At 42.2% G+C, this 20129-nt stretch overlaps 1 long non-coding RNA gene across 1 annotated transcript in view; it reads right to left on the minus strand.

Moving 5' to 3' along the window:
* Positions 1-1286: 1286 nt before the first annotated feature.
* The window catches only part of LOC145243831 (uncharacterized), a 32489-nt gene continuing 13646 nt past the window's right edge, over positions 1287-20129 (minus strand). Inside the window, exon 2 of the long non-coding RNA XR_013862947.1 lies at positions 1287-2260. This is a non-coding gene — a long non-coding RNA (uncharacterized LOC145243831). The remainder of the gene's footprint in view (positions 2261-20129) is intronic.

A 20129-nucleotide genomic window follows, 5' to 3' on the forward strand; every position in this document is an offset into this window, starting at 1 on the left:
AAACTTTGGTCTTGGGTTTTCATATCAAAGTTTCTCAATTTGTGATTTAAATGTCTTTTTTGAAAAGCATGTACACCGTGTACAATAATAAACTTTTTTGCACTTTCAGTTCCTTTATCTACCAAAGAAAAAACTTTGTATGAAATATTGGGAATATATCAGATAAATTTTATAGATTGTCATAAGCATCGAAAATAGATAACATAATATCATAAAAAATATTCAATGCCAATATTTTTATGCAATAATTTTGTTTGTGAAACACAACTAATAGACATCAATAGAATAAGATCAAACTTTTATATATAAAAATTATTTGAGAACGAGGAGTCATAAACTGCATGAGAGTAAGGCTCTTCTTTTAGTTCAGTTACATCTGAAATATAAGGTATGCCTTCCTGTTATAACATCGGATTTCTTTTGGAGTTGACTTTATATCTGAAATTCTTATAAGGATTGAAGTTATCTATTTTTAGGATTGGTACATGGAATTGCTGATAACTTGTTTTAATAGGAATTGAGTTAATATAATTAAGATTCAGTATTTCTATGAAATTCCCTACTCTTACACTGTTGTCTTTCTCATTGTATTCTTTAGAGTTCTCGTTTTGTGTACTCCTTTTTGTGTTTTAAGTGAGGTATCAAATATCTCCATAATGATCTCCAGTGTTTCGTCTTTACTTAGAGCCTCATAATGAGAGATGTTGAACTAGACATTTAATATGATGGTGCTTTAAGATTATTTGGTTGTCATCCCTTAGGTTCCTAATGTATTTTTCCATGCAGAGCTCAGTATGCTTACACTTGTTAGTGAATATATCCTGTTCATATTTTACCAACTTTTCATATCAAGCCATTGATATCACCTTGGCGACAATCAATACTAAATGCAAACGTAATAACCATGCCTGCACGTGGTGATGATTATACACGGTTCAATTTTTTTTTGCTTTTCATATCATGCTATGGATGTAACTTTGTTGCTAATCAATATTAAATCCATGAGTATTGACAGGTTTTGTCCATTGGTTGATTATGGTTATTTTTTTTTGTTGCTTTTAAGCAACTTGGCAGAAATCAAGGGATTCCCTCACTGAATTAGCACTAGATTAGATAAATATGCCCAAATGTTAACTCAAGATTATACTTATGTCTAATGACAGGAAGTGCCTGTTAATAAATTAGTCATTTTTCTGGTATTGCATGTTTAATTTTAACTCAGATGAATGTATAAATGATGATTTAAGAATAAGGTTTCTCTCTTTTTTAAGAAAATGTTCTTATCATTTTGTTCTAGTTGGGGATGGGTTTCTTTCCAATGTGAGTTCGTTCGTGTTTTTTTAAATATGCTTTTTGTGCAAATGATGAGCCACACATTTCACAAAGAAAAGGTTTTTCCCCCGAGTGTGTTTGTGTATGTCTCACTAAATTTGATTTTCGTGTGAATGATAAGCCACACAAGTCACAAGAATATGGTTTCTCTCCAGTATGATTGTGTACATGTGAACTTAAACTAAGTTTGTGTGTGAAAGATTCACCACAAATGCCACAAGAAAAAGGTTTCAACCCAGAGTGAATTCGCATATGCTCAATTAAAGTACATTTTGCTTTAAATGATGAGTTACACACTTGACAAGAAAAAGGTCTTTCGCCACTATGAGTTCGAATATGTATCTTTAACGAGCTTTTGTTAGTAAATGATGAGCCACACACTTCACAAGAATACTTTTTGACAAAGTGACATCGCATGTGTTGCTTGAAAGCATCAAACTCTATAAATGATGAGTCACACACTTGACAAGAAAAAGGTGTTTCGCCACTGTGAGTTTGCATGTGTATTGTTAATGATCTTTTGTCAGTATATGATGAGCCACAGATTTCACAAGATTGCTTTTTAGCACGGTGACATCGCATATGTTGCTTTAAAGCATCAAAAACTATAAATGATGAGTCACACACTTGACAAGAAAAAGGTTTCTCCCCAGTATGAGTTCGCATGTGTATCTCTAACTGAGATCTTGTTAGGAATAATGTGTTACACACTGAACAGGGCTGAGGCGTCTTCAACCTACGTTTATTCATTTTTATCTTTAAATGAGATTTTCTTGTATGTAATTTGTAATTTCACGCTTTGCAAGAGAATTTTTCTTTACCATTGCTTCATTGTTCTTTGTAAATGGAAATTTGTAAATATTTCAGATTAAGTATTCTATTCCAGATATGCATAGGCTTCTTTCCTTTAACTCTATTGTTGCTTTCCCTGTAAATAAAAAAAAGAATTTATGAATTCAGACATATACTGATCAATATATAAAACAGATCCCCTTTACATATCAATAAAAGAATTATTTTCCCAAAATGAAAATATGCATATGACAGGATAATTAGCTTTATTATTTCTATTTAATGTAACGATGTGTATAATAACAAAAGTCGTATGACATTATATTTATACAATATTCAAATTGTATGAAAATTATTTTTATAGTTTAAACTCATATTAGGTTGAAACCAATGTTGCTAGTCAGCATCTCAATACTTTTAGAATAGCAATTGGCATGTTACAACTGAGGGTTTATTTTTAAAATAGCTTTCTCTTTCATTTTATATTTTAAAAGTATTTAACAGAATACTGTGTCTAAAAATTAAAATAAATATGGATAAGTGCTCTGGAGTAGATGTTTAAAGTGTTTTATGTACAGTAAAAAGCATCAAGTTTGTAACTTCTACAAAATTAAAGCAGCTTAAGTTTGCAGATGTCATATTTACCTTTATCTTTCTTGGCTAGGTAATATGTAACAAATTTGCCAAACAAATTTCACTGCCTGTATAACAGTGTATTTTGCATTGAATCCACATTTTTCCACTAAACCGATGCTGACTTTAATTCAAAAATTGCCCCCTTATAATTATATTGTTTATTTAAATGTAGGTACAGTTTGCACTGCATCAGGGGTACATCGCAAAGATTGAACTTCCAGGTCAAACAGCATAAAAAATTCGATATGCACATTATTCAGCATTTGATGTTTTGAATAATACATACGGTTTGGCCATCTGTGAGCACTACATAAATAACCGTGTTTGTGCCTTTCAGTTCAGTGTTGACTTGTTCTCCGTTTTAAGCAAGTCACACTCATCTTTCCATTTGAAAATTCTAGAGACCATTTACATTAAGTCTTTGAGATATTCTCTTTGTAAACAAAACCAACATTTTTTACTTAATGTGGTTTCTATTTGATTCTTTTCCAGTTTTTATTTGTCCTCCACGATATTTTCCATTTTTCATATTTTTTAATCATAAGTTTTTGTGAGACTAACCGTAGCCCTCGGCGCAAGAGGGTCCGTGTGTGCCTGGCGTGTGGGGTGGTGGCTGATCCTGTGGTCGGGGCAGCGGAAGAAAGAGTTTCAAGATGGCGCCTGCCTGCTTTTATTAGAGACGGAATCTCGCAGGATCGCGCCAGATCTCGCGGGGATGCAAATTAGCTAGGCCATCTTGAGGAATAAAAATCGGTCCATTGGAGGTGCGAGGCAGTCGGGTTCTGACGTTCGTGGCGATTAGTACAGTGACCGTTGGGTTCCGTTTCTATTCGTGCAGTCAGCTGAGCTTTGTTAGTTACCTTCGCGCCGTGGCTGTCATTGTTTGTTGGTTTGCTGTGTGTTGCTGTGGTTCTTCAGTGAAACGCTTCGTCGCCCACGACGAGACCCCCCGTCTCCTACACAAGATACTCTTACAAGCTATTTCGGCCCCCCCACTCCGAACTTGGTTTTCTTTTCTTCAATGGCGGATAGGTTCGATCTAAAGTTGATACCGGAATTCGACGGATCCGACCCGGTACTCAGCTGGGTTGAGAAGGTCGAGTTACATTGTCAGTTGTCCGGCGTGAAAAATGTTGAGCGCGTGATTCCTCTGCGGCTGACCGGCGGGGCCTTTGCTGTATATCAGCAACTCAGCGCTGAGGAGAAGTGTGACTACTCGAGTATCAAGGCGGCGTTGTACAGGGCATTCGCCACTGACCCCGCCACTGCATGGGAGCAGTTTGAGACGAGGTCTATACGCTTGGGCGAAACTGTGGACGTGTATCTCGCCGAACTTAAGAAGCTGACGGTGTTGTTCGGCGGTCTTCCCGAGAGGGCCCTAACCTACAAATTCCTGTCAGGACTCCCCGCTGGAGCAAAGCAGCTCCTGCGAGCAACCTCTACCATGTCCTCACTACCGCTGAATGACCTAGTGGACAGAGCCAGGACAATAATGAAGGATGACTCGACGGTGCAGGAACCGGTAGTCGCCGTCGCACAGGCCCCACCAAGTGGCGAAGGACCGTCTCAGGGACCCAGCCCGCAAGGTGATGTCATCTGCTACAGATGCAACGGGCGGGGCCACATGGCAAGAAATTGTAGAAGGCGGTCGACGGCTGTTCGCTGCTACCGCTGTAACAAGACTGGGCACATTGGCCCGAGACTGTGCGGGAAACGGGGACGGGGACAAGGTGCCAGTGCCGACCTCTTCCCCGAACAGAAAATAAACAAGGCGCTCCCTGTCATTCAGGTCCGAGTTAATGACACGTTATGTTCAGCCCTCCTTGATTCCGGTTGCTCCCGCACCATAGTGTGTGCGGACTTCTGTCGGGCGTGGAAAAAGAAGAACGTCAGGATAACTACCATTACTGGAAAAATACGAATGTGTTGCGGCGTGGGTGTGGTACACATTCGCACAAGAACTGGGAACTCGGCCAACGTCGAAGCGCTGGTGACACGCGAAAAGCCGCTGAGTTTCGACCTGTTGCTAGGCTACGATGCCATCAAAGCCCTGGGCGGCGTGCGCATAACGCGCGCTGGCGTTGTAGAGTTTCAGGATAGGCCCCCGGTGTGTGCAGCACTAAGAGTCGACCAGCCGGACTTCAGTGCGGAATTCGACGACCAACAGAAGGCGTGGACCGCCACTTGGAGGTGGTCAGAAGACATGGAACCGGCCAAACTACAAAACAAAGTGGCAGAGTACCGTATGCCCGACCAGATAAGGCCTGCATACGAAAGCGAGCTCCGTGAATGGATTAAGAACGGTTGGCTGATTCCATACCCCTATGACAAACTTGGACCCCCCAAGGGCCTGATACCGCTGATGGCAGTTGCCCAACCTAACAAGTCAAAGGTGAGGCCGGTAATGGACTACCGTGAGTTGAATGCGCACGTTGATGCGTTCACAGCGGACGCCGACGTCTGTGCCAGCAAGCTGCGAGAGTGGCGCCGGCAGGGGTCCAATGTGTCCCTACTGGACTTGAGAAAAGCATACTTGCAGGTCCGGATCGGCGAGGTGATGTGGCCTTTCCAGACAGTGATGTTTTCCGGGAAGAGATACTGTCTTACGCGACTCGGATTTGGGCTAAATGTAGCACCCCAGATAATGAAGGCTATCATCAATGCCGTGTTGTCACAAGAAGAATGGATCAGAAAGGGAACATCGGCGTATATTGACGATATATACGTGAACGAAGATATCGTGTCCTCTTCGCGTGTAAGATCCAAACTTGCCGAGTTTAGTCTAAACTGCAAGGACTCTGAGCGGCTTGAGGATGGTGCCCGCGTATTGGGCTTGAGCGTTCAAGAGGAGCGAGGGATCCTGAAGTGGAGGCGTGGAACCGCAGTTCCCGACGTACCCGACGTTTACACAAGACGTGCCATGTTCTCCCTGTGCAGGAAACTTGTGGGGCACCTTCCAGTATGCGGATGGGTTCGTGCAGCGACAGGCGTCATAAAAAGGAGGGCAAATGCGGTCACCAAAGGCTGGGACGATGAGATAACCGACGAACTATTGGTTCGAATGTTAAAGGAGACCGTCGCTAGTGTGAAAAAGAATGACCCCGCCACAGGGGACTGGTGCGTGCAGGTAGACGAACTGAGCGTGTGGGTGGACGCAAGTTCTCTAGCGATCGGTGTAGTTTTGGAGAAAAATGGGGCCGTAGTTGAGGATGCCTGCTGGCTGCGACCGGCGAATGATGCTGCCCATATCAACCTGGCAGAACTCGACGCTGTAATAAAGGGCATTAACCTGGCACTTCAATGGGAACTGAAGAAACTGCGTGTGCACACTGACTCACTTTGCGTGCACCACTGGGTGTCGGACACACTCACGAGCAAGGCCAGGGCACGCACCAAGGCAGCCAGCGAAATGCTGATAAGACGGAGGCTCGAGACTGTGAAAACACTGGTGACGGAGTACAACCTGTCCGTAGAAGTAGTGCTCGTCACCTCGGACTACAACCTCGCCGACAAGCTCACTCGGGTACCACGGAGATGGTATGAGGCTATGAAGAAAGAAGCTAAGCCATTGCCTCTGTGTGCTGCCTCCGTCGAGGAGGACGAAATCAGGAAGATACATCACGACAGTGGGCACCCCGGAGTACAACGGACCTACTACTTTGTGAAGTTGGCTAGACCATCAATACCAAAAAGCGCAGTAAGAGCAGTGGTCAGGGAGTGCCAAACGTGCCAGTCCATCGACCCCGCCCCAGCCAGATGGCGGAAAGGACAGCTGGGAGTGGACGCGACTTGGAGTCGGTTGGGTATGGATATAACCCACTACGGCAGCCAACACTTCCTCACGCTGATAGACTGCGGGCCAACGAGGTTCGCGATTTGGCGCCAATTAGCGAGGCAGGATTCCACCAGTGTCATCCACGAATTGGAATCCATATTCTACGAAAGGGGGCCGCCTGAGGAGATCCTCACGGATAACGACACGGCGTTCTGCAGCAGGGAATTTAGGCATTTTATGGACAACTGGGGGATCCGCCTTCGACACCGATGCGCGTATGTGCCGAGCGGCAACGGCATAGCGGAGCGATGCCACCGAACCGTGAAGAAGATCGCAGCCAGGAAGAAGTGTACGATCGCGGAGGCGGTTTACAGATACAACACAACGCCTAAGGACACCGTGACTGGCGGCAGTGCGCCCGCTGATGCGATTCAGCACTACCACGTGCGCATCAAGGACGTTGAAGTGTGTCTACCCGACCAACGAGAACCCCAGGGGACGTACCAAGTGGGAGACACCGTCTGGGTGAAGCCACCCGGCGGCCGGTGCACCAGCAGCTTTTGGAGGGGGCGGGTCACCGGCGTCATCAGTGAACAGGCCATACTAGTCGATGATACTCCGCGCCACGTAAGGGATGTCCGGCCCGCTCTAAGCGCTGACCAATCGGCAAGCAGTGGAAGTAGCGAGTACTCCGACGATGAGCGATGGATCCAACCCGTGCCCCACGAACCTGGTGACTCAACTGCGAGCAGTGGAAGGAGCGAGTCATCCGACGATGAGCGATGGATCCAACCTGTGCCCCATGGACCTGATGACTCAACTGCGAGCTCTAATGCTGATGCTTTCGATGCCACTTCTGAGAGCTCCGATGAGGAAGTCCCGGCAATACCCCTCCGCAGGAGTGCTCGAATCAAACGGCCACGTCCGCCGTGTCACGTATGTGATCTGGAGACCAGGGGGGAGTGTGAGACTAACCGTAGCCCTCGGCGCAAGAGGGTCCGTGTGTGCCTGGCGTGTGGAGTGGTGGCTGATCCTGTGGTCGGGGCAGCGGAAGAAAGAGTTTCAAGATGGCGCCTGCCTGCTTTTATTAGAGACGGAATCTCGCAGGATCGCGCCAGATCTCGCAGGGATGCAAATTAGCTAGGCCATCTTGAGGAATAAAAATCGGTCCATTGGAGGTGCGAGGCAGTCGGGTTCTGACGTTTGTGGCGATTAGTACAGTGACCGTTGGGTTCCGTTTCTATTCGTGCAGTCAGCTGAGCTTTGTTAGTTACCTTCGCGCCGTGGCTGTCATTGTTTGTTGGTTTGCTGTGTGTTGCTGTGGTTCTTCAGTGAAACGCTTCGTCGCCCACGACGAGACCCCCCCCCCCGTCTCCTACACAAGATACTCTTACAGTTTTTAACCTCAATTTAGCTCTGTTGAGAGATTCGAAATTGGTTCACTAGCCTTTCCTGTTATAAATTTAATTCATCATAGTAAACAAATTTGGTTTTTATATAGCCAATATAATTACCTTGTCTCTGTCTACCTATGTGAGAAGCTGTCTCTACCCAACAATGCAAAATGCGTAGCTGTTGCTTGATGCAATTCCAGACGTTTTTGATAGGATTGAGGTCTGGAGATTGTGCAGGCCAATCCCAACACAGAATATCATGTTCTTCAAGGAACCTCTTGACATTGCCATCTGTGTGAATGGGAGCATTATCCTGCATGAAGATGAGATTATCCAATTTCCAGCCAAAGTAGAGTAGAAAATGCTCAGTCAGCATATTAATGGGTCTGGTCGAATTAATTTGACCTTGCAAGCGAACTATAGGACCTGGATCATTGCCACTAATAATGTCACACACAAAAACTGAAACTCCACCACGTTGTAGCCTTTAAACTGTGCACTTAGGATTAAATTCTTTGTCCTTCCTTTGACAGACATACTGCCTAGCCTATTGAACTTACTTTTGTCACTAAAAATCACTTTCTCGTAATATGAAGTCATGATCTTCATTGCATCTGATGAAGTCCAGATGGTGCTTTCTGTTCTTTATAGAAATCATTGGCTTGCTATTGGCAACACAGACTCGCAAATAAAATTCCTTTAATCTTCTTAACTGTAGAAAGAGAGCACTTTTTAACAAGATTACACTATTGTTGGATTTGGGGAGCCATTTCGAATTTGTTTCTGATGCTTATTATTGTAATAATACATTATCATTGTTGTAATGTTGTGAAAAAGAAACACATACTAATTTCTGATGTACAGTGATTCTTCACTCAAAAAAGAAGTCAGCAAAACATTACAGAAAAAAGAGAACATGAAAAAAAAACAGGGCAAAACAAAAACATTGTGTGGGGAAAATAGAAACGGACATACAAACGATCTACCTATGAAGCGCCCATGTGTCTGCCTTTCAGGTGCATTGGACAGGAAAAAGAGAAACCAAGATGGCGTCTGCGATATTTAACAGAAACGGTCTCAAGTGATCTTACGAGATTCATGTGGGTGAATGTAATATAAAGCAGGTTGCTTGGAGAAGTGGGAGAGTTTTTTGCTATAGAGACGGTGAACAGGTGATGTTACAAGACAGATGGTTACTCAGTGCATAGGAACGAGTGAAGGAGGTTCCATTTCAACAAGCTATTTTCGGCATAACATCAGGATTTGATCCTAAGCTGATTCCACTGTTTGATGGCAGCAGCGCTGAGCAGTCAGTACAGGAATGGGTGGAAAAGACAGAATTGATATGCCAGCTCAGCGGTGTGAACTGTCTGGAATGTGTGGTCCCAATGCACCTTGCTGGGGGTGCATACGCTGTATACCAGCAGCTAACAGACGAAAAGAAGGCAGATTTTACCTGCATCAAAAACGCCCTCGACACAGCGTTTGCATTAGATCCAGTTGCTGCATGGAAGGAGTTTATGGCATGCAAGTTACATTCCGGGGAAACAGTTGATGTTTATCCGACAGAACTGAAGGAGCTTGCGGTCCTGTTGGTAGGAATGTCAGATAACGGCCTGGTGTGTGCATTTATTGCAGGATTGCCCACTAGTCTGGAAGATTTGCTCAGAGCCTCATCCCAAGTAGACAAGATAAACATCTCGGAAGTTTTAGCGTGAGTGCGGGGTGATACTAAAAAAGAACCCAGAGACTGTAGACCGCATGGCAGCCATGCAGCCATCACAGGGTGTATCTCACGACCTGGGCACAGTTACAAGCTGCGACAAGTGTGGTGGGCCCAACCATTTGGCCCGTGATTGTCTCTCGTCGTGCTCACTGACTCGAAGGCTTAGTGGGTCTCAGTGCTACAAATGTAAAAACTGGGGACACCTGACCCGTGTTTGTCCAGGAAATAAGCAAGGGGAGGAAACTACAGCACCAATCTTCTTCCAGATCGTCACTGAACAAGGCGCTGCCCGCAGTGAATGTACACGTTAACGGACGTGAATGGCTCACCCTTGTAGACACCGGGTACACTCAGACAGTGGTATGCAAGGCCTGTTGCGACACTTGATACAAGGAGAGAATTCTGGTGCTAACTGTGGGTGGTGGGTCACTGGCTGCTTGCGGGGTGAGCGTTATCAGCACAAGCATCGGCGACGGGCCTGCAGTAGCTGTGCAAAGCTTTGATGGTAGACAGGGTGCTGCTTTGGTATGACCTACTTCTAGAGATGGATTTGATTATTGATTACACAGCTGGGTGGAATCACTATGGAGCGCACCGGCAAGATAGAATTCTCCCGACATGAGATACATGTTTGCGCCACGATTACCCTGGATGAGCCTGACTTTCAGGCAGAGTACAATAGGGAAATCAACCCATGGACAGCGAAGTGGTCTGGCGATCAACCACCAATCTCCTTATGGAACCGACTATCAGAGTACCCCCCTCCAATGAGGCAGTATAAAGAAGAACTGCAGACTTGGATCAACAATGGTTGGCTGCTTCCATAACGGGAGTATGAGATCGGGCCTCCCTGAGAACTGATTCCCCTGATGGCCGTCTTACAAGACAGCAAACAGAAGGTCTGACCCGTCATGGACTACCGTGAGCTTAATAAACATGTCGACCCATACACAGCAAGGGCGGATGTTTGTGTGCTCAAATTAAGGGAGTGGTGACAGCAAGGATCGATTGTGGCGATCCTGGACCTGTGCAGGGCCTACCTGCAGATACACATTGAAAAAGTGCTGTGGTCATTTGAGACTGAGGCAGTTAAAGGAATTCGCTATTGTCTGACCAGGCTAGGGTTCAGTCTCAATGTGGCACCAGGCATTATGACAGCAGTTATGCATGCGATCCGGCAACAGGATGATGCTGTGCACCAGGCAACATTATCTTATATCAACGATATCTTTGTAAATGAGAACATCATGTCTGCCCAGTCGGTCAGAGCACTTCGAGAACTTTGGACTAACATGCAAGGAACCAGAACTTTGTGAGACGGGACAAAAGTACTTGGCCTTCGTGCAAGTGGTAGCAAGGAGGGGCTCTACCAAAGCAGAGATGGTGACGTTCCAGAAGTCCCATCCAACATCACTTGTTGGAGCATTTTTTCTGTTTGTGGAAAGCTGGTGGACCACTTCCTTGCTGTGTGCAGTGGCGACTATAAAACATTGTGCCACATCTGTACTATTGGGATTTTTTTTTTTTTTTTTTTTTTTTTTTACACAGTGGTCAAGGCCCGGAAGCCACTCAAGGATAAGGGTTATTGCAAGTACATTACATTAGTGTGGAGATTTGATGAAGTGTTTACTTAAGGGGGCAGTTCATTAGGAATTTGTTAACGTTGGACTTGAAGACATCCAAGTTGTAGTCAGGTGGGAAGCAGGCAGACGGAACAGAGTTCCACAGGCGTGCAGTTCTAAGAAAGAAGCTTTGATCATGGAATCCACATTTTGATTTAGGCACAGATAAAGAGTGGGGGAAATTTTTCACAGCGGATAGGCTCACAACATCTCTTCTGTGGAAGAGAGGTTGCAGGGTAGAGAAAAGGGCATCGCTCACTAAGCCACAAAGTCTATTTTGTACTCTGTCCATGCAGGATAGGCTGTTTTTAGCAGCTCCTGCCCAGATATGGCAGCAGTATTCCATCCTTGGATGTACTTGGCTTTTATATAGATAGAGAATTGCATCAGTAGTGAGATATCTTCTGGAGCGGTAGAAGGATCCCACCATCTTTCCAGCGACCTTGGCAACAGACTTGATGTACGTGTTCCATTTCAGATCATGAGTAAAGGTCAACCCCAGAAGCTTGTCAAAACACGGGGCCTCTCTCAGACGAGAGCCATCCATCACAATTGATGCCAGATGGGGATCAGAGCATTGATGATGTAAGGATAGGAGTTTGGTTTTAGATGCATTAAAGGTAACCAGCCACGTCTTCCCCCACTGAACCACGCACTCGAGATCAGAAGAGAGAGAATCAGAGAGAACTTTGTCATTTACAGCCTTTGATGTGTTACCATAGATGGTCGTGTCATCAGCATAGATGTCAACGAATGATTTAAGTATGTGTTTAGGGAGATCATTGATGTAGATCAGGAAGAGAGTTGGGCCCAGGATTGACCCCTGAGGAATTACAGCATTAATACTGCAGGCCTCTGATTTTTGTCCATCGACCACTACTCTTATGAGCCTATTGGAGAGAAATGATTTAATGATTGAGAAAACATTTCCAGTTATACCGTAGCTGGAAATCTTGTTAAGTAGACCCTTATGCCATACCTTGTCGAAGGCTTTTCATATGTCAAGAGCAATTGTCCTAGAAAGGAAGCCTTTGTCAAGAGATTCACTAATCCTGTGAGATATAACCGTCAGCACATCTGCGGTAGATCTTGCAGAGCGGAAACCATATTGTGTGTCACTTCTAAGAAGGTTGTTTCTGCTGAGGTGGTTTACTATTTCTCTATTTAATATGGATTCCAGCAGCTTACTCATAACACACAGGAGACTTATTGGTCTGTACTGAGAGGGAGATGACTTATCACCTGAATTCTTAAATACAGGGCAAACTGATGAGGTCTTCCAGGGTGTTGGAAAGCACTTCTCCTTAAGGCAGCGCTTAAACAGTTTCGTAAGTATGGGAGCAAGTTCTGGTTGAAGCTTTTTTAACACTATAATTGGGATGCCGTCAAGGCCAGTTGCTTTACTGGAATCAAGGTTCTTGATTAGTTTGGCGACCTCATGCACGGATATTTGTATGTTACCTAGTGTGTTCTGTGTTATAGGAGGAAATATGGGGAGTTGATGGCCTTCGTCGCATAGGGTAGAATTAGCTGCAAAGTTCTTTGCAAATAGTTTGGCCTTGTCTGACGCTGACGAGATGACCTCTGGTCCATTGATAATGGTTGGGATAGAACGCACACTTCCGTTCAGGATCCTATTTGTTATTTGCCAAAACTGGTGGGAACCAAGCCGCTGATCAGCTACCTTGGATTTAACAGACTGGGCATATAGCTCTCTTGGATGGGATAATAAAGTGCATGATGCCATGCTCCTGAGAATGGTGACTGAAAATGGATGATTAATGATAACCCTGTGCGAGGGAACTGGTGCGTTAATGGGAACGAGTTCACGGTCTGGGTGGATGCTAGTTCACTAGCCCTTGGGGTTGCCCTTGTGGTTGATGATGACATTATCGAAGACGCCTGTTGGCTTCGTCCAGAGAATGATTCTAGGCACATAAACCTGGCCGAACTTATATTCAAAATGTTTTCATCGCAACATTGGAAAGTGATAGCTAAATAAGTTAAATTAATTTGTTCTAAAACTCTATTTAATAGGGATAATTATTATAATTATAATAGATAATTATTAGTTTTCTGGGACTATTTTAAAGATAATTATTAAAATAAAGTCTTAAGATATTGAATTAAATAAAACAAACATCTTCTTTGTAAAAAAATAACTTAATTAGGCCCCAAAAGCCTAAAGCATGAAAACTGGAGCTCCCCATGACTTAACAATAAGTTTTCTTATTTTTTCTTTTATTTTCTAGAAATCATTTAATTCCTAAACATTGCAAATATGTTTTTTTTGTACTCAAATTTTACATATTGTTTTTTGTACTAAACTCTTAACTCTTAATTTCTCAACATTTTAATCAATTTCTGTCATTATGTATTTTCCCTATGACAAATGTGACCTAAAGAAACAAAGGCCTAAAAGATCATGTTTTATTTCTTTTTTGTTTTTCCCCCCTTTTTCTTTTTGTCTAAATGCCTGCAATTTGAAATCTGCCACCACCAAAATGGGAAAAATCTTTGCTAGTTTGAAAATAAAAAATTATTTTGACTCCAAGTCACTGTTCTATGCTACTGACATTATCTTAACTCATTTAAACCTCTTAATCATACCTTAACACCATCTTTTGATTTCCTAGTGTTCCTTAACCTTAGTTTGAACCATTTTCTCTAATTCAAATGAATACAAAAAAAAAGCCACTACTTATGCTTATGCAAAAATACATTTTCGAACTTTAATGAAAGGAGAATTTATCTTTAAATGATACAAACTAGAACTTTATTTAAGTAAAATACTTTATATCTACAATTTCTATATGTTCATATCTTCTGTAAATATGACCATACTGTTATTTATATCTAATTATTCATACTGAAATTTCCATAGCTTATACCTTATTTCCCGTTTAACCTGTACTGTAATGTATTTTAATCATAGTCATATCATTACTTAAATCTATATTCATAAGATACATTCTATTTTTTAGATACATTTTATTTTTCGCTCTTATTGATTTAAAATTTGCTGCATGACTGGATATTTATACTTATTCCTAATACCACTTTGAATCATTCTTAAACATTTTATCCTATTCTTAAACTAATATATGAACAATATTTTTACAATATATTAACTCCTCTTTTAAATCAACCAGTTGCAAATCTACCTCATGCTTTTTTTTACTTATCCCCTCTCTTCCATTAACAATGAAATGGAAAGCATAGTAGAATCCTTTTCAATCATTTTGAGTGTAACATTTCAGTAGATATATAACCTACAGTACTAAACTAATCATAACTACTCAGGCGGTATCACAGAAATACCTGGTTTAGAACCCAAGCGCAGGGATAACCCTCTCAGTGATGATGGAACTGTAGATCTTCTCAGATCATCCACCTAGGAGAAGGAAAACTCTGAAACTAAAGCTGTGCCACTGACCTCATAAGTTTTGGCACTAAATAAAGGGGAGGGAGGCCTTTTTTAGTCCTGGTTGACGATCTTCCTATTACCAGTTTGCAAACATAAACTGCTTAAGGAGTAGATGGGCTCTGTCAATCACCCAGCTTTCATACTCCTTTGCCTATTAGCCAGGTGCAGAGGTGCGATCACAAGGACTCAACAGAAACTCCCAATGTTTGACCTTGCTTACTGACTAGAGCACTGAATGCTGTTCCCCACTCCCGCCACATTCCCATCCCCTAAAACTGAGCATCATGGGGGTGCTTGAGTGCCATATGTCAATGCAATTGGATTGTGTTGATTTTTGTCTGATTGATTGAGGGTACCAGTTTGACAGTTTGACAGTTTGGCTGCTGTATTCCGACTGACAGTATAAGAACCCTAACTCTTTGATAGCGCTTAGAGTGGCTGTTCCATCATCAGTTGTATAATATCAGGATGGTTGTAGTGCCATGTCACACATGGAAAGGGGCCCTGCACCCATCTCCAGTAGGCTTTCTTGAAGCCATAATCCTGTAGATGAACAATCGGTTGATGGTCTACTTGTGTTGCATGTTTGGTATTCTACACAACCACTTTGTCCAACACCTCTCACCCTAAATTGAAACTTTTAAATAAAATAAAATGACAGTTCAATCAAAAATTATAATTAAACCAGGTGTAAACTCAAACAAAACCACTCTGCCTCCTCCCTTGAGGCTTGCATTCTCAAATATCTGTGGGCTTGAATCATTTCTCCTAACAAACTCACTGGATATCTTGGCACTTTAACATGCCTGGTAATCTCCCACTTTGCTGTAAGGACTCAGATATATGCATGGACTTGGAGTCTATATTTTAAACACCCTCCCTTTGACTAGAGAATCAAAACTATATTCAGATGACCAGGCCTTCATGAGCTTTAGACTTAACCTGCAACATAGCGTCAGCTACTTATATTTTCTTTATAACTCTCCCTGGACCCAAGACTGTACCCTAATCAACCAAGTCTCTGACAGCATAGATACAGCACTCTCTATTGATACTAGTATGGAAGTACATGTATTTGATGCCTTTTATGTCTACCACAGTAATTGGCTTGGTTTACATAAACGCAGCTAGTAGCATAACACATAGCTTCTCTATATCTCATTCCCTATCACAGACAGTTACGTTTCTGACCCATCTCCCATGTCAAGATCAACAAGCCTCACTTCTAGATCTATTTCTGACCACAGTTCCCGATGATTGTGTAATGAATGCCCATAGCCAACTCAATGCTGATCACACTGATAATCATAAACTCTTGACCCAAAGCTGAAAAGCCACTGCTCAAAATAGCAAGGTACTTTGAGAAGGCTGACTGGGAAGTCATCAGGAATCTCATTACAGATGCTCCATAGGGAAATATCTTTTCTCTTCCTGCTAAACAGTGTTCAAAGGAGACCACTAAATGGTTCAAAGTAGCAATTTAAGCACATGTTCCCACATGGAAGTTCTATAGCAAACCCTACTCTTCCCAATCAGGACGCTGGTGTTGGTGCGTCAGTCCTTCCAACTGAGGATTTTTCGAAGGCATCTTTGGTGGTACATCTCCACGGTTTTTACGTGCCTCTCGTATGTGGTCCATGTCTCCGATCCATAGAGAAGAGTGGGCAGCAAGACAGCTTTGTATACCATGATTTTGGTCTTTGCCAGAAGGTCACGGTTCTCAAATACTCTCTTCCTTAGCCTTGAGAAAACCCTGAGTGAGGCTGACATTCCTACTATCACCACTATTGTTGCTCAACGCCAGCTCAGATGGACTGGTCATGTTGTCCGAATGCCGGATCTCCGCCTCCCAAAACAGATTTTCTACTCTCAGCTTGTTGAGGGAAAGCGTGCCCAGGATGGCCAAAAGATGAGGTATAAGGACAACATCAAAGTAAATTTAAAGCGGTTTCACATGGACCTTGAGACATGGGAGGACATGGCTGGGAGCAGGTTGGCATGGAAGAGTGCTGTCCACGAAGGAGCTGCGCTTTATAGCAGTGACCTAAATCAAGCTGCTGAGGATAAGTGCAAGCACAGAAATGACAGATTATCAACCAGACATACCCAACCCCACCCCACCACCACTACCTTTATCTGCCCAAATTGCACAAGGAAAATTGGGACTAGAATTGGGCTCTATGCTCACCTGAGGACCCACAGAAGCCACAACGGAGGACAGTCTTACTCGGACACGAGTGACCGCCGATGATGATTACTCTTCCCAATGGTTTACTTCTGTTTGTGCAGCTGCCATTGCTCAAAGGCAGCATGCATATTGCAGATTTATCTGACATAAGTCCAGTACAAACAGACCAGAAGTATATAGAAGCTAGCAGTAATTGTAAGAAAGAAAGATACCTAAGAGAGAATACACTGAAACCACCAGAAAACACATTGAAGAGCAGAAATTAAGAACTCATGATTTCTGGAAAAACTACAACAGTAGTAAATAATGGGTAATCAACAATCCCCCCCACTATCCAACAATCATGAGGTTGCTTGCACAGCAACCAAGAAGGCTAACATGCTTGCCAGTCGGTTTGCCTCAAACTCTATATGGGACCCAGATTTTCCTCTGTGAACAGAAACCACACAAAATGATCTGAGAATCCCCCCTTCTCAATAAAAAACCTTGATCTCTCAAAAGCATGTGGACTCGATCTCATCCCGGCTGTACTATTAAAAAATGCTCTGCTGAAGTTGCTCCAGTTCTCTCCAAACTCTTCAACAAATGCCTTAACGAATCTTGCTTTCCTGACTGCTGAAGAACAGTTTCTGTGGTATCAGTTTACAAAAATTCTGGTGAAAGAACTGACCCATTAAATTATCACTCCATTAGCCTTTTCCCTCTCTTCACCAACATATTTGAGTCCATAATTAATCAAGCTCTAGTCCATCACCTTACAGTTACTAAACTTCTGTCCGACCAACAATATGGATTTAGGCAAGCCTGTTCTACTGCAGATATCCTAACTGTAATCTCTGAACATATATACCATGCATCAGATAAAGCAGAGGAAAATAAGGCAGTAGCTCTAGATATGTCTAATGCTTTTCTCAGGAAAATCAGATCATATGATATTACTGGACGAATACTCAACATAATTTAATCCTTTTTAAATAAGAATCCAGGTTGTTCTCGATGGTCGTATATCAAAACAATATAAATGCGGGTGTACCTCAAGGGTCAATCCTTGGACCTTTATTATTCCTGATATTCATAAACGACCTCCCGGATAAAATGGTTTCAGAGATGAGTATATTTGCTGATAACATCACGCTCTATAACAGGCACATGGGGAAAATAAAGGAGTACATATCTAAGGCAATGGCGGAAAATCTAGAGGAAAACCTCCAGTCTGTAGTTGAATGGGGAAAAAATGGATGGTCACATTCAATGCTGCAAGACGAAGCTGGTTTTCTTTAATAATTACAAGAAATCTTCTCAACCATGAATAGCTATGGCTAATAATACATTACCTGAAAGTACTTCCTTCGTTCAAACATCTTGATTTAATGTCACAAGGAATACGAGTTGGAACACATACATCAAGGGCACTGCTGTGGCTGCTGCAAGGAAGGTGGGCTCTCTCTACCATGCTAGAAAGTTACTTTCACCTGAAAGTATCTTGTACCTTTACAAGGCCACAATTCGCCCATGTATGAAGTATTGTTGTCACATTTGGGTTGATGCATTTCCTACTAGTCTCTCACTCCTGAACAGGGTTCAAAAGATAGTAGCCAACCTAATAGGTCCCAAACTGTCTGCTTGATTTCAGCCTCTCTCCCATCAATGAAATGTTGCATCCCTCTACCTGTTTTACAAGTATTTTTATGGTAGATGCTCCAATGAACTAGTACCCTGGTACCCCCTTGACGTTAATACCCCTGACAAACCCGACAAGCAGCAAAATCCCATCTCTATATAGTAGAGATCTCCAGATGCCAGAAAGCCTTCTACTCTGATAGTTTCTTCCTCAGAACTGCTAAACTTTAGAATTCCCTTCCTGTTTCCCCAACTGTACTGACATGCAAAAGTTCAAGTATAATGTAAGCAGACATCTTGCTGCTCAACTCCCTACATAGTATCTCTGCAATTATGTCCCATAAAGTAGCCCCTACATCAAAGTGGCACGGTGCCTTGTCTGGGGTGAAAATGCAATAAAAAAGTGAGAGTGCAGTAATAGGTCTAGCTTTACACAAAACAAGTGAAAAGGCATCGCTCATAAGTTCTACAGAAGCCAAAAAATATCTAAAAGTCAATTTTATTTTAAAATTTATAAAGGAATTGAAACATTATACCTTAATTTTTGTATTTTTGAAGATTATAAAAATATTCATTAACTTGGCTAATCGTATTAGTTGTAATAAAAAGGAAATGGTTGTTAAATTAGAATATTTAGTTACTTTGTTACATTATTACTTGATTTATTCTCAAATGTGTTGTAATGATAAATTAAAGTAAAAGTGCACTGTAAGTGTGAAAAAGTCAATTAAAATCACTGATTACCCTGACAATTTATTCATTGAAAAAATAAACAAAACAATATATCAATAATTGAAGAGAATACGGGGGAGGGGTGTTAGGATGCACATCCTGTCTCTTTCCTTTTTTTTTTTTTACTTTATTTACAATTTTGTCTATTTGTATTTGCCTAAATTAATCATTATTAAAAATAATACCATTTTTAAAATTAATTTTTCTTAGTGATCCTGTATCTGTGCGGTTAAACACACTTAAAAATGCATTGATTTCTTGCTTTTTAAAAATATAAATAAATAAAAACCCAATTAAGTATGCAAAATGAAGTTAATAAATTTCAGAGGTGCAAAGATTAAATTCACCCATGCAAATTCTTAAAATGTGTTTTGTTTGGCAGACGTAGTTGAAAGCATACCATGTCACAAAGACGTGCACTTTTTTAACCAATCAACACTCAAAGAAAGACTTAATTTTCAAACCTTTTTTTCAACTCGCCTGGGAGCCTATCAAAAAATATATAAACAATGAGTGAACTCTTCTCACTAACTCACTCTTTGCTCTTTTCACTTTCTCTTGTCTCTCGTCAATGTCTTTGTTGCTTCTTTCTTGCCAGCATGACGAAACCCACCTATTCACATGTACGCTTGCACAGAGAGAATAATGCGGACATTCAGCCATACACAAAAACATGTACTTTCTACTTCTCTTTTCCCTTACCAACGTCACCGTTGCTACTTCTCACCAGGATGACAAAGCACACCTATTCACATGCATGCACACAGAGAATAATGCAGATATTCAACAGCGCACAAAAACGTTTACTTTCCTCTTTTTTTTTTTGTATCACAAAAAAAGTAAGCCTGTTTTCTCACTAAGAAAACAAAATACATTCTCTGCTTT

The sequence above is a fragment of the Euprymna scolopes genome, chromosome 22 (genome assembly GCF_053919585.1).
Source record: "Euprymna scolopes isolate OS-2025 chromosome 22, ASM5391958v1, whole genome shotgun sequence".
Taxonomy (NCBI): Eukaryota; Metazoa; Mollusca; class Cephalopoda; order Sepiida; family Sepiolidae; genus Euprymna; species Euprymna scolopes.